We start from the raw sequence: 26,359 nt of genomic DNA, 5'->3' as shown, positions 1-26,359 counted from the left end.
TTGGTACCTCATTTGTAGAGTTTGGTTGCGTATAAGTTGAGAAAAAGGGATCTATACAGTAGAAATAATAAAGAGGATTGATTAATGATTTTCAATGATAAATTTTAGAGTTTAACTGTGAAAGAGTGAGTCAGCATCCCTCTATAATGCACTCTAGCAGGTATCGGGGCGTTCTGAAAAAATTGCCGACGCCAATGAGATTTGAATCCGGACCCACGGAGTGGGAATATCGGAAACCAAATCACCACTAGCGGCGCTGTCGTCGCTGACGTCATAATCCAAAATGGCCGTCAGTCCGGGTATACTTCTCGTAAATAACAACACATTTCAATTGCAATCTCCGTGATTCTCCTTATTTCTGTGGATTCGATTGCGCCGATCGGCAACGTTCTTCGTTTTCGGACTAAATTGTATTCTAAGGAACATGAGTGGCAAAGTTTTTGTGACCTACGAAGAAATTGTGCGATATTTGGGTGGAAATTGCAGCCAACGAAATATCGTTGAAGGGGAGTGCGTTTTAAACGCGGGTTTGGTTATCACTGTGGGGCTTCACCAAAGAAATGGCTGTGAATTAAAAATAATGGCTCTTGTTCTTCAAACAAGTGGCTTTACCAAGGAACCGCTTCAAATAAACGGTCTCATTAGCCTAACCGATGAAAAAATCAAGATCCGGAAGTTTGATTGTTATTGCAAAGCGGGGCAGTCAGAAAAATGCAAGCACGTAGCCGCAGTGCTATGGTATTTAAATAGGTAAGCATTGTTGTAGCCTTTAGATCTTCGCATGAAGATTTTCGCAGCTTCTTTTATCTATGCTTGAGGAGGTTCTCGGGTATTGCTGCGTAGGTAATATTTTCACTCCTCCTACAAGGAGCGTTATCAAGAGAATGGGAGGAAACCGTTCTCGTCCCGAGCTCATATATATGTTTCGTTACCCATTGTTGACCCGATTTTGAATTTTAGCGGAGGGCGATAGCCGTTGGTCATTATATTGGGCCAGAAACCCTCTCCATATACGGCTGAGGTTATATCCATCCTCCCTATTAAAGTTGTTAGGCCTTTTGGCTATCTCGATGGATTCACGTATAAGACGCGGATGATATTCATCCGTCTTCGCCAATACCCGTGTAGAGTCAAACATTAATTTATGCCCAGGGCTGGAGGCAAAATGTTCAGCGACAGCTGATGCATCCCACTGATGTAATTTTAACTCTCTTTCGTGCTCTTTAAGCCTTTGGGAGATTGAACGCTTGCTCTGTCCCACATAGCTTCTGCCGCAGCAGCAGGGAACCTCATGCACTTCCATAGATTGAAGGGGAGGATGGCTATCCTTCGGTGAAGGTAGGATATTTTGAATCTTCTTCACGGTGCAGAAGCGAGTCTTAATATTGCCTTTTTGAAGGATTCTGGCGATTCTATCGGTGACCCCGGAGATGTATGGAACATATATCGTATATAAGTGGCTTCTTCCCCTTGTGGTCGTCATCTTGAGGAGGGTGTCTTTCTTTCATCGCTCTTTTTATGAAAGTAAAGCTCCCAGTAGGAGGAGTGAAACGTTGATTGAAAATGTTACCTACGCAGCAATACCCGAGAACCTCCTCAAGCACAGCCTTTAGATCTTTTGCATAATAGCAAAGATGCTGAGTGATAGTAGGCAATAGTAAATAAGCATAAACGTAAAATTCATTAATCGATTACAAACAATGGATTCATAAGTGCATTATTAGTGCATTAGTAGCTGTTAGTGGTTAATAATTTTATGCTACATTAATTTAACCTTTAGTATTCATAAATAATAATGCAAAAAAATGCCAATCATTTACTACTAGTTTATGGATGTGGCAGTGTTCATCAAGTCAGTGGCAAGAGTACCATACAATTACATACACTGTTCTGCAAAAAATAGTTAAAAAAATGCCCGGCTACAATTTAGGGTGTTTCTGGCTAATTTTGGGTCGCTGAATCTGAAAATGACCTCCGTTTTTTTCTATCGCCCTCCATTTTTACGTAACCCCAAAATTGGGGAAAACAACCCCTTATCTAAACTTCTTTTCATCTTTCTTTCTTTCATTTTTCTTTCTAAACTGGGGAAATCGTTCCCAAAATTTCGGAGTGCCTATGGTTTGAGTTGAACCCACTTGCCATTTAACGTATTGCTATTTTTGCGAAACCGACACTATGGGTTTAAAAAAAACAATTCACCCGGTGAAGCATGCTGGTACTAATCCTATCCCTAAAGCTCAAGCTACTAGCACCCTCGATGATTCTAATGCCTTAGTGAACGAAGCTACACCGGTAGTGGAAGCAGGTCCTAGCCATCGAGATGAATATTACAGCCCTGATGTAGAAGAACCCCAGACTAGTCAAAAAGAGCACCTTATCCCATAATACGAGGACCTAAGTGATCTAATTTAAGATTTAGACTTACCTAAGGGTAAAGCACAACTTATTGCCCCCGATACCAGCAGCCCCTTTAGCTAAGACCAATTATACCCCCTAAGGTTAGACCAATGCTTTTCCATAATTGCATCTGTTTCTCAGAAAATATGTGCAGATAAAAAGAAATACATATATTTAATGTATGCCCATTGTCCCTGCATGGAATACGTACGCATGCTCTTCGTCACCTTTTTCCCGATTTTCAGTCGGTGGGTCCACAAATTCCGTCGATCGACCTTCTCCATGTCACCCCATTCATTCCTGAGATAGAAAACATCGCCTGGCTTTGGAAATTCGTGAAATCGAACTATGGTGTCCCTACAGGCCTTGGAAGAACACTGTGGCACAAAGCAATTCTTGTTAGATTTCCCTTTTCTTGGAGAAAAAGTCATTGGAATATTCTCCATTGCAAGCAAACGACACGACTTCTTCTCAGAAGAACCTTTTCTGAATGAGCCGTGCGCAAAAGTATACCCGGACCAGTGATTCTACTTTCGCCCGGTAGTTGGCGTGTAGTTGGCTGGAACTGCGAATAGCCATCATGCCCACCCGAACCCCTTCGAGGTTGGTCACCAGAGGGCTCGTTTCCCGTAAACCACCCTTCCACCCTTCCCTGCATCCTCGCATCACAAAATGGCATCCCAGCACGGATTCCTTTAGAAACATCACTCTTAGAGGACAGACCGCCCTCTTCTCCTCCTTTTCATTAAGTGCTCGGCTGAGGCCACTCGAAGCATTCCCAGAAGGACAAAGGTGATGAGAGCTGATTGTGAGTTGGAGGAGAGGCTTGGCGGCAGGGCAATGGGGAATAGAGACTTGAACGTCGACCTCACTGATTCAATCCTTCTCATTATTTAAAAGTTTTTGGTTGTAACTTACACTTATTATAATCAAATAATTTACGTTACATCTAATTTTGTAGGTCAAAATGATTACATAAATTTCACCACGTATCAATTAGCCACATAACTTGTTAATTTATAACCAAATTTGGCAGTATTTTGGCATTCCTGTAATTAATAAACCACGATTTTGTAAGCTAATAATCATTTTTAATGTTCATATCTCGCTCATAAAAGTATATTTGGAATATATTTCTTCAATCTCATATGATAGTATATCTTAGGAATATTCCCGCGTTTCCATTAAGAGAAACTATCACGATTGGTTTCGAGCATTGACGGGAAAGCCATATGATGGCGTAAGATTCTTGGCCCCCTGTCACATGGTGTAACTAAATATTTTTTCTAAAGAGAGAATAATTTTTTTTTGAAGACTAGTTGCAGCTGGAAAACTACTCTAATAAAATTTGACAATAGAAACTAGAACGGTGAATATAAATAATGTTTGGAAATAAATGTTAGTTGAACTTTTTCTCCATTATTTTAACATCTACGACGCGTTTCGGCTCTCAGGGCCATCATCTCGTACAAGACTATGTCTCAGAGACAGTCTCCATGGGCCCTTTTGCATGTCCGGTATCCCCGATATAAATGGCATCACTATCAGGCGTGTCACAACATAATTTATTGATTCAGCCGATACTGGCGTAATATGTATAGTAGAATTCCAATAGTAGCTCCAGTTCCAGTAGTTCCATTAGTTCCAGTAGTAATGCCAGTAGTGTCTCAATGCCTTTTATCAGACGATGGCTTTGTGAGCCGAAACGTGCCGTCCACATTAAAATATTTTTGGAAAAGGGTGACTTACTTTTATTGCAATATATCGACGAAACCGGACATGCAAAAAGGGCAATTCACTGTTGGCTTGAATGTGATTCCGAGTCAAAAAAGATTTCGCAAAACATATTGTGGCCTAAAAAAATCAGAATGGCTTTGATATTCTTGTTCCCCATGCAGAACGCAAAGTATAGAATCTGCGATTTTTTGGAACGATCAGGAATATTTTTACATAAAAAACTGATTCTCGTGAATGATTAATTGCAACTCTTAACATTCCCTTTTGCTCTCCATCTTTCTTGTCTGCTATTTGAATCCTTCACTTTCCCAGTTACTGACGCACAGCGGCGGATCAAGGGGGTACGGGCGGCCGCTTCACCGGAACTTATAGAATGAAAGTTTTCACACCCTCAGTTTAAGAAACAATTTTTAAAAATATGCTTATTATCTGAAAGCAACATCATCAAGCCACCATATCAGGCTTCAGACGTATGACCGCCGAGAAGTATTAAATACCACCAAGACTTTTTATTCCTACAGCTGAACAAACAATGTTTTAAAAATAATTGCTGATTATCCATAAGCCAGTTCATCAAACCACCATTTGACGTATGCTCGCCGCAAAGTATTGCATACTGCCTAGACAAGACGGAAATTAATAAACAGATCATCCCCCTCCCCAAAACAACGACCATAATATGTCCCTGCGAGCGCAACACCCAATATTTAAACTGCTTTCTGAAAATTAAACTCAATGTTCATGCCCTAACCGTCATCAACTACTCGTGATGCAGTACGATTTCTTTTTCCAAATTCAGTCGCATTTAATCTAACCTCCTCACTCCATCTAATATCTACATTCCCCCACCCAAACCTATCCCAGCAATAATCGCTACGGCCACAAGCCGCTTCGATAATCGCAATGCATTTGTCGAAACCTATAACGGTAGTTATTACGGAAAGTTAAGGAATGTCCATCTGATTACAATTAACATCCCACATTTACACGAGTTATCGCCTGCTAGTGAAGAAGAATTGAGATTGTGAAGTGGACGTAGAGGAGGAGGAACTACGAAGTGCTGGACATGGTGGGTGAGGAGAGGTAGCTTCTAGGTGAGATACGAAGTAGATAGTGTGTATGGATGGAGGGAGTACTTAGGTTGTCTTGACAACTCTGCGTTGCGAGGACGCCACGAGAGCTCCCGCCCCGCCGGCAAATTTTGCCCTCCACAGCGAAAAAAATGAAAGGCGAGAAGCGTCAGCCAACGACATGACGTTATCAATTTTCAAAGACGGGATCTGATTGGCTCGCGATCCGCGGCGTAAACGCAACGCCGAGCTGTGAGGGCCCCCTAAGCGTGGAGGGGATGTTTAAAACAGTGTAATAGGGTAGAATGTTAGGTAAAAGAGGGAGAGGAAGGAAAAGAATAGGATTTTTTTTATAGAATGAAAGGGAGTAGGCCTTATCGTGCATTGAAGAGGAAAGTACATGAAAGAAGGGGAGGCTGCCAGAATGCTTCTAAAGTACTTCCTTGAAACCTACCTAAATCGGTAGAATACTTTAAAAAATAAAATAAATAAATCGCATCCTACTTCAAAATCTACTTCAGACGGATACGATCCAGGACCCTCCAGTTTGTAATCTAACTTCCAGCCCACAAGTCCACCAAGCTCCCTGAGAATTGAATACGCATGCCGGAATAATTGAAAAATAAATATTTATGCAATAGTAGATTCAACCCCGGGCACGTTGGAACATGAATGCACTCTCTACACATACAAATATCTCGTGCGCAAACACACCTATGAAGGCAAACTCGAGCCACAAGCTACGGCGGCCTTAAGACCCGCCCCTCGAAAATGAAAAAAAAACATTCGAGGTCCATTCTCTCTTTTCTTGGCGTCCATAACTTTAAAAGCAACCCTCTTCCTCGGAGCGGTGTCTCATTCTCCTCGTCCTGGGTCACCACCCAGTGAGCACAAAAGGACTCTCTAAAAACGGCGGTACAGGGGTGAAAGGAGGGGGAGGAATCTTTCCCTCAGCCTCCGAGAATCCACGCCCACCTCCCGCCGTAAGTAAAAAAAATAAAAAAGATAAAAAAACGATCTTTAAAAAAATTGTAAAATACAGTATTAAATGTAGTTCAAATTTCTCACCCTATCTCGGGTCTAATTACAATACAACATCCAATAATCAGACTTTTGAAATTACATTCCATTATACTGTAATTAATTTTACAAATTTCTATGAGGAAAAAATTTAAAATTTGAAACAGTTTCAGACTTGACGTGGTGGAAATGCGAAAAATAATGCCTTAAAACTGACATAGTGGCGAAACCATGGTTGGTAGTGGCAATGGCGTAACTATGTGGGGGGGGTGGATGACGGGATAGATGCCCTCAAAAACCTTGGAAAAATTAAAAAAAATATTTAAAACTATTGTTTAGTTTTGGCATTTAATAACAGCATCTGCTTAAAGTTAAATTTGTAGTGTCAGAATGATGTAAAATGTATATCCAGGCAGGTCATTTTTCAATAACGGATCCCATTGCATTGTGGGGGGCGGTCGTCACCCCAAGCCATCCCATCCCCCCCAAAGCATATTCTTGGCCACGCCACTGGGTAGTGGAGTAATAAATTAAAAAGCGTATATTACTATTTGTTGTTTTTTATATTTTATCATAAACAGTTTGAAGTTATTGGCAGACATTCTGTAAACAATAGATCATAATCGTTCGTAAACATGATTCACCACTAAAAAGTAGTAAAATATGAAATAAAAAAGAATGTAAAAATACGCTATTTCCAAAAGCAATATGATATTCACTAAAAAGGTAAAAAATAAGCTATCCATCACTCGGAGAAGAAAGCGTGGGCACTGATTAGGTTTATTATAAAAGAGTGCAGAAGAGCGCGATAGAAGAGTGAGGACTAGCCAGCAATATTAGATAATATTTTATAAAATCTATTCTTATAGTAGTGAATCATGTTATAGATTAAGCCAGAGTTGCTAGAGAAACTTTTAATAAATATTTACAACTAACACCATCTATTTATAAATTTAAAAAATATTTTCCATGATGACCTTTAGGTCTTTACCTCATAGGCTGCGGAAACGTTTTTATATGTTTTGTACGCCGACTGCGGAAAAATCTTTTTAAACGTTATACCACTGCTTGACTACCTTCTTCAGTTTCCCCAAATTTTATTGCTACACGGGAAGAGGCAAAGTGCACTTCCCTTCACTGTAGGGATCGCTAATGCAGCTTAACTCTCCCTGACCATCCCAGAAAAACAAAACGTATAAAAATATTTCCCGCAGTCAAAGGGTTAATTAATTAGAGCCCTATGAAACAAAATTCAGGACGAGGGTTAAAAATCAATCGCAAAATTCCATTGATGAAGCAGACAAGCAGGCGAAGCAAATAAAGAAATAAACGTGTTAAACATCACAGGTTCCTCGACACAAACCCGGCACTCCACGCGCAATTTCTCCGAAAAGCATACCAGAACTATTCAAATTAGTACCTCGCATAAATCGAGGCAAATTCCGATATCATTCAAAACTACTCGAAAACATTCGTGAGGGCAAACTCTACAGAACTAATTTCGCGAAAGGAAACTCGTCGTACATTATTAAATAAATTTGCGGAAAAATTGCCATCGCTCTTTTTCATTAAATAAGGATATCATTCCACTACAACTCACCTGTCTCAGTTACTTTTCTACAGAACTTACTGAATGTAATTAAAGTGTTTTTTTTTAGGATTACAACATAAAAATTAATAAGAAGGAAACCAACGTAATAAGGTATGCAGTAGAGAGAATACGGTGGCTGAGATTCGCCTCAAAGGAGAGAAATTGGAAAACGTGTGATCATTCAACTACCACGGGTACACCTTTTACCTGGGATAGAAGGAGCAGAATAGACAGTGGGATCGGGGGTCCCAGGGCGGGCCCCGCGGGGATACAACTCGAGGACCGGGAACCAAGTCTGAGACTTATACGCCCGTGCCTCTCGAGAGGGGGAGGACAGATAGGAACAAAGGATTGGAGGCATCGCCGCGATGAGAGCCCGACGACGCCTCCAGGGAAAGGACGGGGAAGGAAGGAAGGGACGAGGAATCCTGCACCGTCACAAAGGCGGGCAGGTCCTACCATCAGCGAAACCAAGCAATACGCTATTGATATTCTACCAATTCTAGTAGATTTTCCTATGAGGAAGAAAAATCTATCGATCGAATCGGTAGATGAGCAGAATAAACATACAGCACCATGTAGCGCGAGCAGTTTTACACGGCAGTTTTACACGGGACTCAGAATAGCACGGGATAGAATTGCATTAATATCTCTTCATGCCGTGGAATTGCACGAATACACTGACGAAATTAGAAAAGAGGCTCTTTTGCCATCTCACGTCCATGCATTCTCGCAGGAGTTCTAGCAATTCATCGCTCTACACGACGTAACGTTAACTGCGCCTTCGTGCACACGCCAGATTTTGCATTTACCTACGTGTCCCGCGTAAGACGGCCTTAAGACGGTCTTCATAGCAACAAAAAAATTCTTATTGATAAAAAAATTCCATTACAATGCATAGGCACCAGCTTCAGGCAGAGGCGAAGCCAGAATTTTGAAATCGGAGGGGGGGGGATTTGCCGGAGATTTCGGGGCTCTTCCGGGGTGTATGGAAAACGCCCCAGAGGAAAAGGGGAAAATTTTGAGATTTTTGATGTTGAAAACGTGATTTTTGGGACTGAAAAACAGTATTCTGTACGAGTATTTATTAAAAGTTATTAATTGAGGCCATCTTATTCGTTTTTGGCGTCTCTTTTAAAGACTCAAAAGGGTCTAAAACTCAGGAGCCACTACTACTCGAAAGCTTGGCTACCATTGCCTATAGTGACATTTTCAAAACATGGAGTTCTGGATCGCGAGTAAGAGAACTCGAACGCTGAATTTCCTCCTGAATTCCTCGTGAATCATCCAACCTCTATAGTAATACCCTCATCCCCTTCTTTGGATGGCTCACCGCTGCACTCACAATTATCGCCACAAACGACCTCGAAGGGGGAGGTCACCGCTGCCATGGTGGTCGTGCATTAGTGGGCATTTACAGGGTTCGACCGATAGGCCGGACCACACGGGGGATTACGGAGCGCGGCATACACAGATCGATGATGAATGGATCCATTTATTAAATTACCGTGGTCGAGAGGGGATTCCTAGACGCAGACCTAAATGCGAGGCATCACCGCTAATTGGGGGTTGCACTTCCTCTAGAGAGAGCGAGTCGAAACAAAAGAGAAATGGAAACTTTCCTAGCATAGTGTTCCGGGCGCGGGAAACTGAGAGAGAGAGACTACCATAAATATTGTATACAGGCTTACCCACTCACGTGGTCTCCCTAAGCGCCTTTCGTTAGGAGTGTAATATCGACCGTATTGAAAGCGAATTATTAAAGGCGAACGTATTGAAATTCATAATTTATGCAAAAAAAAACTTTTTGAGACGACAAATTCGATAAATAAAAAAACATAAACTGAAAGTAATTCTGTTTTCATTTAAGCCATGCTCAAAACCGAACCATTCTTTTCTGGTAAACCCTGTATATTGGTAAGGAAACCTTGTTTGAATGTTCACATATCCCATAGTAATACCATATTTGAGTTTCATTGCTGACCTTGGATTTTAGTTACCCATTATCCATTCGAGTGCTCTTCCATGTATCAGATCTGGACATAGCAACTGTGTGCAAAAAGTGGAATATTCACTCGAAGCTAAGCGATCTCATTTTGAATAAATTTCGTTAGGTGTATCTCTCCTTAGAAATACAGTTTAGGTGGCAATTCGTTTCCGAATCTTTTATAGCGCTTAGTCTAGTCAATCGACATAATCGTATTGGGTAAAAGTTGGCGTGAAGGCCGCTCATTATAATTTGTATATTTGTAGATTTGGTAAGATTCCCCCATTGTACTAAATTTAGTTAAAACATAAATTAAAAATGAAAATATATTGTGCGTAAACGAACCTAATCGTCGCAGTCAGCCAATTAGAGTTATCAATCGATCCTAGATTTTGCCATTTTGATCTTGGCCTCATACGCGGAAGTCTAAAATTGATTTTTTACTGATTTACTCCGAGCTGCAATGCGTAGTCGATTTGATTTTCCTGTCTTCGTTCGAGGGTAAATTTTGGTCCCATTCTTCGCAATAGGCATTGTTGTGGCCTTGCAGACCGAGCATAGTCACCGCTATCGCCTATGTGTGAATCTCTCACTCCCGTTTTTGTCCGTGGAATGGGCGGATCCCTCGAAGAAAAATAAGATTTTACAGCGGCCGTGTTTTTACCCCGTAGCGAACAAAATGTTTGGTTTGGAAACGTTTTAATGCATTCTAGGGACTAAGTTGTGTTATTAGCCTCATTCACCCGAGACTAGTATGCATGAACTTCAGATATTTATGTCAACTGGTGTATTAAAATTATTTTATTCCAAAAACCATTCATTTCAAGCACCGGAGATAATTTTCATTGAAAGGATTTAATGTTTTGTGCAAGAGCAGAGAAGCGAACAATTGCAGAAAAGGTGGAAACGAGAGCATTAATTTAGATCATTAATTACATCAAAATGAAACAAAATTTCAAATCCCTGATAATTGAATATTAAATTGTCATCAGAAGCAATCAAGTGAGCAAAATTTCAAGCCGATCCGAGAATGGGAAGTGGGTCAAAAATCAATTACTAGATTTTGTCGATTAAACAGATGAAGCGAGTTAAGAAAAGGCGTGTAGAAAAGAGATATATTGCCGAACGGATAGGTATAGGGGAACTTTTTCACCACCCAACAATAGAAGGTATTAATATATGCTAGATTGAACTTAGTCAAATCTCTCCCAACCCACAACCATTTTTTTTTACTATTCTGGTACGCGTTTACGGCTGACGTCCTCACACCTCCCGCCACCCGCCCATTGAAGCAGCTGGTGGAGTAGTATGTATACATATATTTACGGCAACTTCCTCAGCCAAAGTCATAAAATGTCCTACCTCCAATGCAAGGTATTTTTACATTCCAACCACAACAATTTTTCTCTTGCACTAGCTTTCCCACACTGATTCCAAATTATTATAAAACTTCCTCCCCCTTCCTTATTTCTTTAACCACATTTTATAACCATATTGTGCAGGCGTTCATAGCGTCGCAAACGGTACGGTTCGTCCACCTCAGTCGCTCCCACAAATAACCGAGCAAGATCGAATACGATAAACGAAATCAATTGGTCACGCGACAAAACGTTGGTGGTTGATATACGGCGAGGTCTAAAGGGAGAGTCAGTGATTTACGCAACTACGGATGTAATCTGAGCAAGCTTTAGGTTCCTCGAGACGGGTACAATGCCCGCCGTTGTTATGGCAGAGTCACAAATCAAATTATAAAACGAATCACCTTTCCAATAAAGACTGCCGACAAGCAGAAATTACGATTGGAGAGCACAATTCGGCATAAAGGATCGAATGAGATGGTGAATGTCGAGATTTCAGGATCAGAGAATATCTTCAAGATCTAGAGAGGCAACCAGTACAACGGTTTACCTCTTAGCCTGAAAACGATGCGGTTTTAATTCCTCGGCTCCAGTTTGGCATAGGTGAGGCGGAAATGACTTCAGTCGTAAAAGCGTCCGTTGCGACGTTGAGCGATGCCCATCCTAGCGCGAGATTTGTGACTTCTTTCGAAAGAGTCGTAAATACCGATGTTAACGTTCGAAATTTGCGCGAATTTTCACATCTGAACTAGGCGGTGTGATTCGACGGTGAAATGTTTTTTTTTTAATTTTTGATTTACAACATCGATAAATTACCCTCTTGTCAGACAATGCTTTAAAAAATTCCCCTATTCTAGGGGATCTCAGCGTTTCGGGTTACTTTTCTGGATCGCGATCACGAGGAGACATCATTTTCTGTTCACAGTGCCATAAACTGAGAGCTTTTCTAAGTTCAAACATTAAGGATTTTTATTTAATTTATTTTTCATTCATGGATCAACCCGTAGAGAATAGTAAGAATGTTTCCGGCTCGCCTATCCAGATCAGACGGATTTATAGCATCGTTGGTTATAAGAACCAAAATTGGTTTAAAGTTTGGTCTTTCTTCTCTGAGGTTTTGCTTCATAAAGAGGAGTGTACTTACAGCTGGAAATTTTAATGCATGTAAATCAGAAATGAAAAGTTCAACTTAAGTCTACGAAGGGTCTTAAAAGCATATACCTTGGTGCAGGGATGTGATCGTTAGGTGATCAACTGTAAAAAGAAATCAGCAGGCGTCCTCGTCAAAGCCAAGGAACGTGGTCTCACTTAGAGACAAAGGGATATGTTTGAGGCCAAATATAATGACTGTAAATTATGAACTGGCTAAACATCAAAACTCAGGAATTCCTGAAAAAAGGCACTATAGGGACTCCCAGAATTATACACCATCTCCAAGCATTCAAAATAAGGTCCTTCAAGTGTCACGTGCGTAAAATCCGATGTTCCACAGTAGATAGCGAATTATTATTGGTAGGTTCTCATTTAAGGTAGGTTATCATTAAGCCTTTGTCTTCCCCCTTCAATGATTGAAGAAGGAATTCCAAGTTAGTTCAATCCACAGGGAGGCGTACTCCGTATCATTCTATACATAAATCCTATTCTATTCCTTCCCCTCCCTCGCTTCCCTGACATTCTTCCCTATAACACTGTTTTTAACATCCTCTATCCTCTCAGTACTTGCTCCATCCAAACCCATTGTCTCCTCTGCACGACATTGAATGGCCAAGTAAATTATATAAAGATGGACTTGATCACGACTTCTTTTTACAGGATAGCCCACCAGGTTGTCCATGTGCCACGCCCGTGACAGTGGCCTACCCCCTCATTTTTCGGCAGTGGATTGCATTCCGACAAATGCTAATGCTCGAAGCACGGCCAGTCTCATACACTTGAAGCAGTAATTTCCACCCTTTTCTTCCTTTATTTAACCTCGCCACCGGATATCCAGCCCACTCGTTCCCTTTGTACTCATCCACCCACTTCTCTTCACCGAACGCACCCTCTTCGCCCCCTTTCTTATGCGCGCTCTCTCTCTCCACGGTAAACCTGGCAAACACTTCCACCTATTCTTGAAACTTCACCCCATCCAGGCCTATTTACATCTCCCACTCCTTCCCATTCCACCCACGAATTTACTCCATTTTTCCCTTAAACTCTTCTATCCCAATCTTAGAATAAATTTCAATACTGCTAATCGAATATTGCTATTTCCTCATTGCATTTCGGAACATTATCAATCACTTCTTAATTTACTAGTGGAGCTCTCTTCATTTCTGAGGCCTTGGAATGCGTTGTCTTCTGTATTTCATTTTAAGTCTTTTGATTGCCATTCGAAAAACTGAGAGTACGTGGACGGCATCGATACTTGTCGAATCTGTGATAGTCATGGTCCAATGTAGTTGTGTTGACAATTTGTTATACAGGATTAAATTTGTATTATTTATTCGATTTTAATCACGCCACCACGTGTTCTCCAGTGAGGATGATGGCGAATTGTAAAATGTATGCTAAAACTGTACAAAAGGAATTCAATATAATAAATGCAGCAGTATGACTAATCAACATTATTTGGTGCAACACACGCGTACGTCTTCGAATATACAAAAGAAATCTATCGTAAAAATAATGTTACTGAAGAAATTCCGTTAAAGTGCACATAGATGACTAAGTTCTAGCAACAAATATCTCAAAAAAGCAATTTTCAGACGAGCAAAAAAACGATTTTCTTTAATTGTATATAATTTTAATTTAAATTAAAAACCAAAAATACATAAAACTGAAAAAGAAGCATATATTTTTAAACAAAGAGTTGTTTTTTGCTTCAATTATATTTTTTATTAACAGCATTAATTCAGACCGGCCAAATTTTGAGATACGTGTTGTTAGAACTTAGCCATCGATATGTAACTGTTTAACCGGCAATTAACAATTGAATCGGCGCGCGTTAGAAACCACTCCCAAAATGTGAATTACAATCTACGAAAAAGGAAAGAAGAGTTATTTTCATTTACTTTACATGGAAGTAAGATACCAATATATAACGAAAACTAAGCTTGATACGGAGGCATAAAGATTCATAAAAACTCATATTTACAGCCTTGTAATATCCAGAAAATTTCGGACATTAGCGATGAAAAGAATAGGAGAAAATGAAATTAATCAATATAACTGCATATAGATATATCTCTATTGCGAAACATACCCATGAAAATATATTTCATGCCTAAATAGAGCAATACTGTCGTAATATATCACATGATATTTGATTCCCCCAGCGATAATTATAAATCTGTATAATGAATCTATCGAATGCTGGTTCGTAGAAACAAATAGCAAAAAATAAAATTCAGCACCCACAGAAAATTTAGCGTAACGTTTATAGGGCGTAAATAATAAAATTAACGCGTACTGCGTGCTGATTCTGGAGCTCGTTGTCGATTCCTACTTTCAAGTAATGGATACGTTAACTGCGCTCAACTGGACGCCCTCTTCTGAAGAATTAACCATTGACCTCCGTACACACGGTATTGAAATTGAGTTTAGAGGTTTCTTAACTGATCCAGGGTATTTTCCGGAATTTAATTCTCAATTCCATACAATATCCACATTATTCACACGCTTTTTTCCTAAATTGCTTCGTCTGTCTTTTTCATCGATGGATTATTTTAATTGATTTTTAATCTATTGTCGGATTGACTTGAAATTTTGCTAGCTTGCTTGCTCCTCATGACTATACAATAATCGGACATTTGAATTTTTCCATCCTACTCTAATGAGTTAACTAAATTTCCATGAGGAAAAATAGTTTCAATTTTTCTCGTGCGAAAGCTGGAAAAAGATGGAGAAATAATGGGCGCCTACTCATAAACCGATGTATATCTCTTTATTTATCTTCAACTCGGTATCTTTTATTACTTTGTATTATTCTTTAATTCTTTACAATATCTTGACATTCATCTTTACTATTCATCTACTATCAAGAGCTATAACTCGGACATGTTTATTTCGTCAGCTTTCATCATCAATTATTTAATTGACATCAATATGTGTTATTTCAAAGACATTTTCAAACAATTCATCAACAGCTCTCACTTTAACTTATTCACAATCAACTTAAAAACTCTAATACTACATCTACATGAATAACTTCAACATATCTACATCTAAATGATACTCAGCAAGCCAACTAGGGTGTTTGGCAGAGGGTAAACCAACACCAACATGCACCAGAGGATTAAAATTTACTTCCACGTACACGTACGCTACATATGGCACGTAACCTACGGGATTAACCTATTTATGAAGGCAATCTGCTCATGAAGCTTGAAAATGCAAAACCTGCTGTTAGAAATTCCAGGAATATTCAGAAATATGCGAGAGGGTTTAAACGTATGAAATCGTTTCAGGCTTCACTTTGAAATGCGACATCTCCATGATAAATTATGAACTACAAGTGGATATATCCACACCTTAATACGAAACTCCACTACCGACAATAATTTCGATGTTCAATGTCATTTTCTAGAAAAATGACACAAAATGTCGATTTTCAATTTTTCTATTCCTTTTTTCCAGGGTTAAAATTTCATGACACAATTTTCCCCACCCGGTGATTGAAAATTAAAAAAAATTGAAAAATTAAAAATTCAATTAAAGTGAAATACAATGCCGGTTTTCAATATTTTCATTTTTTCACCCCTTTAATGACCCCTCTAATGTTGAAACCATGGTTGGAATTGGAGTTTTATATTGAACTGTAGAAATTGCCATTCGTAGTTTACATTTTATCATGGAGGATTTTAAGTTGTGGATCACTCGTGAACCCCTCTTCCGAGAAAGACCTAGTGTTTATACAACACTCGTGATCCTTCGGCCCGACGAAAGAGTTCCGCCACCCATCCAGTTCGTGACCAAATGCGTTCGGTTGTCGGGTGGGGAGGAGAGCAATAAACGCGTCCTTTTCTCGTAAGTCACCTGCCGCCCACTCGGTTAGCAAAGGGAGCGTCACGCTGTTCCCAGGTGGGGAGGACCATTTCGAGGGTTTTTGTGGGACTCCAGGGCCCCAGGGGAAGGGCGTCTCATTTGGGGGTTATTTAGAGAGGAGGATTTCGGGAGGGCATCTGGGTCTGCGCATTCTATGGGCTAGGGACTATTTATTCAATCATTCTTCACCCCAATGCCGAAAATAAAATTATTTTAGCTATATAAATCGTAATTATGAAAAAGACTTATTGCACACGGGAAGTAAACTATCGATTCTGATTTCACTAAGTGAGGAGTTTGTGCTGAATGCTGAATCATGATGAAATCATGAAGCTCCTATGAAAATTTTCACATTTTTTGATTTTTATTAAGTAGGGTAGTATTCAAAGATTAAGAAAAGGACGCATTATCGTCGGAATCCAAACTTTATAAAAATCTGTGAACATATAAAGATGTTTAGTTATATATTTTATTCATTGATCATCCAACTGCCTCGAAATACAGCACAATTTTGGTCTTTTACGTCAAGGAAAACTCAACAATTAACCAAGAACAATCACAAACACCCATGTCCGAGATATCGGCAATCTACCCAGGCGGGACTCAAATCCACGACCTTCGGTTAGACAAGCAAGAACTTAACCCCGCCACCACCGCTGCAGTCTACACATCTTCATTCAGCATTAACCCGGGAGTAGTCGCGCCTAACATGTAGCCTTACGTGGTCGCTGCGGGTCACTCTGACCCGCACTAAAAGAAATTGTTTTAAAGCTTAATTTACATTTTTGTTTTTTTTATAGCTTTATACATTTCAGTTCCAAGGTATATAAACCCAAACCATGTGTTTAAAAAAGACATTTTATTGCTTTTATATTTTTTTCGGAATTAAAGAAAAAGTATCACAAAAAATGAGATTTTTGTCATAGTACAAGTTTTTTAGTAATTTTACGGCTAACTAGCTTACTTACAATAATTTTTCACTCTTTAATATTGAACATAGGTTATAAAGAAATAAAAGATTAATATATGGCTTATTGTTATAAGAAAAAGTTTTCAAGTTATTGAAGCATGAAAATGTTGTACATATTTTCTTCAAAAAAAAACGAAATATCAATGAGCCATGGTTTATCACATAGATTAAAAGAAAACTTCCACTATTACTTCATAATATTTTTCCAATAAGAACTAATATATACTTCCTCAACTTTATGTCACTACAAATGTCAAGTTATTGGTTTAGTTGCATCCCAAAGTCAGTATAGTTGAGGTATCTTGGCCACGCGTGAACCTACAAAACCCACAACTTGATTAGATACACAAATTTATTTTTTATAAAAGCACATCAAAACTTTCAGCTGTAAAAATATTGTGTAGTTCCTATGTGTATAATATAAAAAAATCCCCATTTATTCCATGTCGATACAGTTGAGACAAGTGGGCTTGGAGTGTTAGCCACAGACAGGGATGTTGCATGACGCACAGTTGTGAGCCGACTTGTTGCCTTGACGGTCGCAAAGTCCACACCGCTTTCTCTTGTTCAGGACTTCTACTGGAGGGCGAACAATGTCTTCTTTTAGTATGTCCAAAATATTGATACGGGTTGACTTTGACAGAGATCCTTGAAGACGAGTTCTAAGGTGAGGTGTCACTAGTTCCGTAGCCAACTCTTTGAGCCATTTCCTTCGTACAAGTTTTCTTTCTTTGTTATTTCAGGAGCAAATGATGAGAGAGTTTAGTCCTATGATGTCTAAAATATGGTAAAATGCTGTGAGGGGCCAACAATTTGTCTTTCTGGCGACAGAGTAATTGCCACACATTTTATCAACCACATCAACTCCTCCTTTTGTGGCGTTGTAAAATGTTATTATCTCTGGTTTCTTTTGTTCTCCTGTGGCATTGTCAATACTTTTACTGTGATGCATGGTGGAGGTCAATAGAACAACCTTGTTCTTATTCGGGACATAAGATACGAGTGTTGTCAAGTTTATGGCAAAACCAAAAATTGACGAGTGTACTTCTCGATTCTTAGTTCTCAAAAACTCTGGAGGTATCTCTTTTTTGTTTTTCCTGATTGTCCCAACTGTGGTGAGTTTTTGATTTTGCAAGAGATCATTAGAAAGGGCAGTACTAGAAAACCAGTTATCATAAGTGAAGTTTCTGTTGCTTCCACTTATCGGTTCGACAAGCCTGACTTCTACTGGAGATGGTGTTTGACTTATGTGTTCATGAGGTCCCGGGCGTTGTTTTCCAAGGTATACTTCCATGTTGAGTGCATAAAATGTTCGTGAGTCAACCAATGAAAACACCTTCAAACCATATTTCGCAGGCTTATTCCGCATATACTGCCTGAAACCGCACCTTCCACGGAAGGCCCACAACATTTCGTCAATTGTTGTGTACTCACCAACAGAAAAGTTTGATTTACATTCCTTTACAACAAATTCAAAAACATCCCTGAAAGGTGCTAACTTGTCCACTTCCATCCTCTGCACTCGGGTTCTTTTATCATCGAATCTTAGCATTCGAAGCAAAAATCTAAATCGATTCAAAGACATTACACACTTGAATAGACGCATTTCTTCCCACAACTCTTCTGCGTTCAGATGTGAAGCCTTCAACACACCTGCGTAATACAATAAACCCAACAGGGCTTTAGTTTCTTCAACTGTAGTGTTTTTACAGTCACGATCTCGGCCATATTTGGTGGTAACTTTAATGAAATGAAAGACGCGTAAAGATACTTAGTAGACTGTATTAACAATAGAAATGGTTCACATTACAGAATAGATGCTTCTCGGTTGATGTCACGCCAAACACTGCCCCCTTGTCTCTGTCTCTGAAGGTGCAGCCCTTGCACTAAGTCATGTCACACCAGGGCCTTCCCCCCCGACCCCACCGAAGGCCCCTAACCCAGTCCTCAACTCATACATCCATCATCGCGACCTCCACTCACCCCAACCCTAAGGTCCAAACCACAATTTTTGACAACGCTAATGGTCGCTGCGGGTCAGGGTGACCCGCACATGCACGACTAGGTCAACAAACGAGCGGAAACTGAAGAAACTCAACAGGGTATGGTAGGAGGGTTTTAGAGAAGCAGCTACACGGAAAGTGAAGACCGTTCGTTACTTTGCACATACAGGACAGATATAAATAGTTGCGTGCGGGTCGGAGCGACCCGCGGCGACCACTCCCGGGTTAAGAGAATTTTAATTTTGAAAATATGGGCGAAGAAGAGTAGAAGGCATCGGCACTGGTTAGCAACTAGCTAAAACCTACAATTCCGACATTTAGACAGCAATGAGCCACTCACCCTAAGGAAAAAATCGATTAAAAAGTAGATAAAGTAATGGATTTAAAAAAAGACAAAGGTAAGGAATAAATAAAAAACTTTACAGTGAAACTTACAAGGTTTTATTCCACATTATATGATGGATTGATATGGGTTTCAACGATTTTTGACATCATTCCATAAAGTTACCCAGTTGTGACAACATACCCAGTACATTCCAGTACAGGGTAGTACATTTTTGTCAAAACTCAGATCGGTGTGCAAATCAAAAAGGGGAACAATTTGAAAGTACGATAAAAATTATGAATTTGAAAATTTAGAGCTCTACTATATTACAACTGGTAGTGGATGTGAGCGAAAATAAACTTTAATCCTGGTGCATGCTGGTCATGGTTCACCTCCTGCTAAGCACCTCTATAGGTGACTTACAAGGTAAAAATGTAGATGTAGGTATAAACAAGAAGTGACCTCATAGACAGTTAATGCCGGTGGATATAATTGAAGACCGTGGCTACAATCGACACTAAGCTTCGAACCTTAGATCGTGATGCATCCTGAGTTTAAAGAGGAATAGACAATGACGAGCAATTCATAGTAAGCGAACCCTGATATTCCAGGAATTTAGGTCTACTAGCCAATTAAGCTCCACATTGACGAAACAAAAAGTAATGTGCACCTGTGTTTAAAAAGGATCGCATTTAAGGCGGCTGTGGAATTCTCCAAATTCTCATGAGCGAGATGAGGGCCGTTCCCTCACCGAAGTTGGAGCTCAGAGAAAAGGGATGACTTTTTTCTGCAGGTGGTCCTGTGATGGGCCGTCACACGTTCGAAGTAGGAAGGGAGACTCCGAAAGACCCATATAAAACTGAGAGTAATAGGCAAATATTTCAGGAATGTTGATGTTTTGACACAAAAGGAAAATGGTACCTTTTGAGTCCAAGAAACAATAGGCTATGCTTAAAGTTTCAAAAATACGCGCAGGTTGCCCTGACAACGAATTGAAGGAACGAAATAAACAATATCTCAGGAAAATTATTTGAATTCAAGCGACTGATGTAGAATCAGTTACATATCTACATCTGCATATTACCGTGCAAGCCCCCTAGGAAGGTGTTTGGCAGAGGCTGAACCATCACCAACATGCACCAGAGAATTAAAATTTACCTCTACTAACATGCAATGCGCGTCATGTACGCTACATAATCTAGTATATCCTAATAGGGTGGTTTCCTTCATCAAAGAAAACGAAAGGCATTGATTGCGATTCGTTACCCACCATTAGTGTATTCATAATATACAAATTATTTTGTTTTAGAAATACCGGGTTAGACGAATGGCAATGGTCCATTTTTATCCTCATTTGAAAAGGGCCAGATTGGCGCCCATGCGATGCCACTCCACGTGACGTCACATGGACCTAGTTTCTATAGGAGAAGATAGGAGTTATACATCGTCTGAGGTTACCAATGCATGCATGAGGCGCAGAGCTCAGGGAAACATGTATTAACAATCACTTATTAAAACTGGCTAAGGTCGGAAAGTTTTCCTCGTTTGATAAGTTATTAATAATCCTTATTTAAGCCAAGCGCTACCAGCCAGCAGGGTACTAGGCTACCCGCTAGCAGCCTGCGACGTATCAGCGCTAAGCCTCGCCTCAAGGTCACCTCGCAGGGCGGCAACGGGAACCAGAAATACGTCACGCGGAGAGACTTCCCGACATTCATACTTAAGCGTCGCGTTTTCGCGCGCTTGAAAATTTTCACTTTTCATTTAATCGCGAAAAATAGATATCGTCATTTAAAAATCTAAAAGCGTGAAATACGTACTCCAGGAGTAATAATCTTTCGATTTAGGCAATAAAAAAATAATAGGAAACCACCCTATTATGAAGGAAATTGGCACATGAAACTAGAACATGCAAACCATGCAGTTAGAAATACTAGGAAAATTTAGTAACATGCATTAAGGTACATAAGATGTTACACATAGCAGACACGTTATATAGTATTGTATATTAATGAAAAGTAGAAACTGATAAAAATGAGATACATAACACTGATAAGATATTCAACCATAGTGAATATACTGCAACAATTACGAAGGTTACCATCGTGTGAATGTCGGTTCAATCTTAAAACTAACCCAGCGACGAAAAAGTTCATATTATGCGAAACTTTTATTTTTCCTTAAGAAATTGTACATTGTTTGATTCCATGCGAATCAAATAAATCTTACTTTTTAAATTGTAAAGAAATTTACGTATATAAGTCACACCGCAAACCATACGGCAAATATTCTATTTTCAATGAGGTGAAAATTGATTAGTTGTGATGCGCACAGGAAGTGTTTTCTGGTATCAACATATCCTTGAAACAAAATCATGCCTATAAATTTTAATCTCGAATTCTACTCCAAGGAGACATTTAGCCTGGAAGCACCTGGTCCCTCAACGAACGCATCCTAGGACAAAAGGAAAAAAATGAAGAACTCAACCCGGCCCTTTCCAACCCAAACCTCTGTCCTACTCATGTTTTGATTGCATAGTACATACAAAAAGTGAAAGCGCTCTTTCTCGGAACCTCGATACGTAGATGGGTAGAAAAAGGCTGTAGGACATCCGACCGAGTTCCCTCTGTTTACAGACGTGCAAGACGATGCGGTGCTTCTCTCTCTGGGGTAGCTTAGATTCTTCCCTGCTGGTCCACACCGAACCCCGTTTTCGACTCGCTAAGGAAATATCCACGCGTTGCCCTGCACCCTCGCGTCCTCCTTTTAAGGACCCTCCCACACCAGTGACGCTCGGGTCTTTTGTTTGGCAAGGACGGGAAATGTGGAACCACACGGCGCTGGTGATGTCGAATCGTCCGATAGGTTAGGTTACAGCATAAATCGAGGCATTTCACCCTCATCAGACGAACGGTTAGTGTGCAGGAATAGCAATCAGTATCAGTGGCGTAGCGAGGGGGGGTTTTGGGAAATAAACCCACCCCCAGAGCTCAGAGAAATTTTTAAGTTAAATCCATTTTACTTAATTGCATTAATATTACTTATAGAATAGAGTAAGGATTTATAAAATATCCCCCAGAAAGCCTTAAAACTCACTATGTATCCTAAAATTTTTCTGGGGAGGGCCCCCGCGCCTCTCGCTTACCCTGGAGGGTATTCCATACCCCCAAAAACCCCAGTATTAGATGCGTCTAAAATCCCTCCTAGCTTTAATTCCTAGCTGCGCCCCTGTACAGTATGATCTACATATTACCCTGCGAGCCAAGTCTATGGTGGTTGGCAGAGGGTGATCAATCACCGGCATGCGGCATGTAAGGGTACCCCAACATGTGCACCAAACGGGCATAAAATTATTACTCATGGTAACAAAAAAAAACGTACAATTCGTACAAAAGCAAAACTTGCCTTTGGATAGTAATTCCTGCACTAAGTCCATGCAAGGCTAGAACAATGGAAATGATAATATAAAATAAGAAATGTGCCGTCCTAGCGAGTGTCGCCATCAATTTTATTAATCGAGACACCGCTGCTATTCTAAACAGTACGAGGAAAGAATGTCATTTTAAATATTTCTGTTTTGCAGTCTATTACATTTATTTTCTTCCCGTGATCAAGTCAACCATAGTACGACGGTAAACCAAGGACATTGTTCACGTCGCATGAGAAAAAATCTTCTCCGCATTTACTAAATAAATTTAGCCTACACTTTGCTCTATGCTTCTGCAAATATTCCCATCCTAACTCGCCCGACATTGTAAACGCTGCAATTTCTATCGCAGAAACTCATCAGGAATCTGGCGACCGAATGTAAGGTTGTAGCTTAGATAATTTTAAATATGGACACTTTCACACTTAAACTTATACGATACATATGACATGGTATCACTGTTTGCCTCGGCGATGTCCACGCGCAACTTTCATGAACATGATTCTGACTAAGGTACTTAAAAGTTTAATTACTACCCTCATTTTAGGGGCGGGGGAGACGAGTCCCCTCGGCCTTCCTTGGCAGAGCTATCCGCAATTTACGGAGAAATAAGCGAAGATTAGGATTCATAACAAAAATTTATATTGGTTATGCCGTCACCTATCAAAAACCTAACTTTTCATTGCTACTCCTGTCGAGCTCTAATATTCCTTTGCAAATATAAAAAAAAGATCGCTCCGATCGGACACTCAAATCAAATTGCCCTATTTGAATGGCAGCACAAAATAAGCTTCAACGGGATGGATTTGGGCCTCCTCCATAGATTCCCCTTGAATGTGACTTTTCAATTAATGGGACCCGATGATAAAGTCACTTCTCGAAACTAGCGGGCGTTTCAAAATGAATAGCGGAATTTTAAATCTTCATAATAATTATTAAACATAGAATACAGAAATTAAATGATGAATAAAATGAAAGAGCAACTCCAACAGTTTTATTTTTTGGCAACAATGTGCATGAGCAGTGAGCACCCAATATTTCCGCCGCCATCCATTAGAGAGCGCAAGTAACAAAGATGGCGACTAATGAACGGAAAGCTTTTTGCGTTTTACAGTTTGCAAAGATGGAATCTATAGTTAATGTGAAACGTGCGTCCCACCTTAATATAGGTGATCAAGTAACATCAGCGCCTCCACTACCACCTGACATCTCCGAATTAAGAAACATGATTGAAATAACTGTTGCAAACATTACTCCAGAGACACTAACCAACGATTAGAGAGAACTAGCATATCGTCTTGACGTGTGTCGTGTGACGAATGGTGCGCACACTGAACAATTTTCGCCAGAGGTGGGACCAAGGGGGCACGTTCCTCCTCCGAAACAATTAATTTAGCCGAAAAATATTAACCTAAAAAACAAATTTATTCTACTTCACCAATAATTAGCAAAACAGCTACCCTAAAGCCCATAAATTGTGTATTTTCGAGTGCCAAAATAGCATAAAATGTGATTTGTAGATATAAAAATGCTCACTTTTCCCCGGAGGGGGGTTCCACCCCGCTGACTACAGGTCTTCCCCACATTATCCTGGCTACGCTATTCTAGGCTTATATGTAAAAATTTAGAGTTGATCTTTCATTCGATGCATGATTTATGGCTGTAACTTTAGTGTAATAAAAAATTGAAAGCGTTAAAACCCCACTATTCTTTCGAAAGACTCGGTATTTCCGCAGCTTAAAACGCTAGCCATCCCATCCTATAGGGCGCCCAGACCTGTGTTTACCACCGTGGACCCTACAAAAGTCCTTGCATCAGTGTCAACAACAACCCTGTGCCTCGGAGATTTCAAGGTGGTCTCTGGAAAGGGGAAAGTTGACTCTGCGCCCTCATCCTTTGGAGATGCTATCCATTAGCGCTAGGGCTAGATCGAGATGAGAAGCGTCTGTTCCTTATATGGAATGGAATGCCCGGAGGGAGTTTAGTTAGGATCACGTCCCTTCAATTCCCTTTGGACGCGGGTACGCGCTCAATTTGTAGCCCGGGGGGATGTTGTTGAAGGGTCCCTCTGTCTCCTTATACGGCACGATGGGGATGCACCTGAGAATATATGTTTCCCGAGCATCGGCTGAGAGTTCCCTATCATTTGCTTTGTTATTGAGATTTGAAAAAACGTTTACTGTGAAGGGATTGTGCATGGGAGTATTCGAGGAGAGATTGAAGATGTTGCACCACGGTGGCAGTGTTAATGAAAACAAACAATGGAATTCATCTTTCAGTTTGCATCATCTGAGCAGCAACCCTTTCTTTTCCGAGAAAAAAATATTTGATGAAAACTACTACCGCAACAGTTCTGACGTGTGGACCAGAGTTTAAGGTGGTACTCAGAGACATGTCACAAAAACTCACATCACTCTGAAATGATGCATTGGATGAGATGCAGCGGATCCACTCTAATTTCACTCTCTCATTGATTCAACGGACGGTTGTTTGGATAGGTGAGGGTAGACCTCACCCAGACTAAGTCACATGTGTGTGACTTTTCACACATTCAAGATAGGAGGGGCATTTCCTTTCTCTAGGTCAACACACCTTCGGGAGAGTCCGAATGCTTCACTTGAGACTTAAACCAGAGGCCCTTCTGTCGGTAGCCCAGGGCTCAACTCACTAGGCTACTATGATCCCTATGCTGATATACCACCGCAGAAATTAACAAATGTGGGTAAAAATAACTGCATTAAATACTTGGCGAGCTTTGTAGTAAGGATGCAGCACGGGGAGCAGAGGCTATTAAGCTTCTTAGCAACAAGTTTAATTGAGCAAATTTAATAAGTTGGCAATATAAATAAAAAGAATTTGGATATTGGAACAAGTTTATAGAGCGCCTACTGTCATACCTGCTACCGATATCAAGCCAAAACAAATGAAAAATGGTTTTACAATACTCAACCTCAATCCAAGTACGTGCATCAAACTGCAAAAAGCCATAATATTCTCAACCAGCCACATCACCAGAAAAATTCTCCGCTCAACAACAGCAAAGAGTTACTTTGGAGAGAACCCGTGCTTTTTACTAAAAACCCCTGTCAAAACTGAATAAAAATTTAATGAAAAAGATGAAAATAATAACCCCTCTTTCTTGAGACGAGATTAATTGCTAGATTTTTGAAAGACCCACGTTCCATTTAACACCTCGTCAAACATTTAACGTTAAATATTCACTTATTACAAACAGTGGTAAGCTATCGGCTGGGAGTGTTTATTTCCTAGGAAAATATCGTGCATCGTAATTACAGTTCTGGTAACAACAACACAAGCAGCGAGCGAAGATATACCCCATAATCAAGGTTTGAGAAATATGGGCCTGCCACCCACGCAATTGCTCGTCACTTGTTTTCCCGCTAAAGCTACTTCAATCCTTCCCCCCGGGAAGAAATAACTAAATAAAA

The 26,359-nt window shown here is 40.1% G+C and overlaps 1 protein-coding gene and 1 long non-coding RNA gene across 2 annotated transcripts in view; both read left to right on the top strand.

Moving 5' to 3' along the window:
• LOC124161373 (extracellular matrix organizing protein FRAS1-like) overlaps positions 1 to 26,359 on the top strand; it is a 124,311-nt gene that overhangs the window by 68,484 nt on the left and 29,468 nt on the right. The gene's annotated exons all lie outside the window — the stretch shown is intronic.
• Positions 17,541 to 18,707, top strand: LOC124160272. The gene is made up of 2 exons (XR_006865133.1): positions 17,541 to 17,822; positions 17,899 to 18,707. It is a non-coding gene; the product is annotated as an uncharacterized LOC124160272 (long non-coding RNA).

The sequence above is a fragment of the Ischnura elegans genome, chromosome 6 (genome assembly GCF_921293095.1).
Source record: "Ischnura elegans chromosome 6, ioIscEleg1.1, whole genome shotgun sequence".
Lineage (NCBI taxonomy): Eukaryota > Metazoa > Arthropoda > Insecta > Odonata > Coenagrionidae > Ischnura > Ischnura elegans.
The sequence above is the reverse complement of the archived record's forward strand: the minus strand, read 5'-3'. Positions and strand labels throughout refer to the sequence as shown.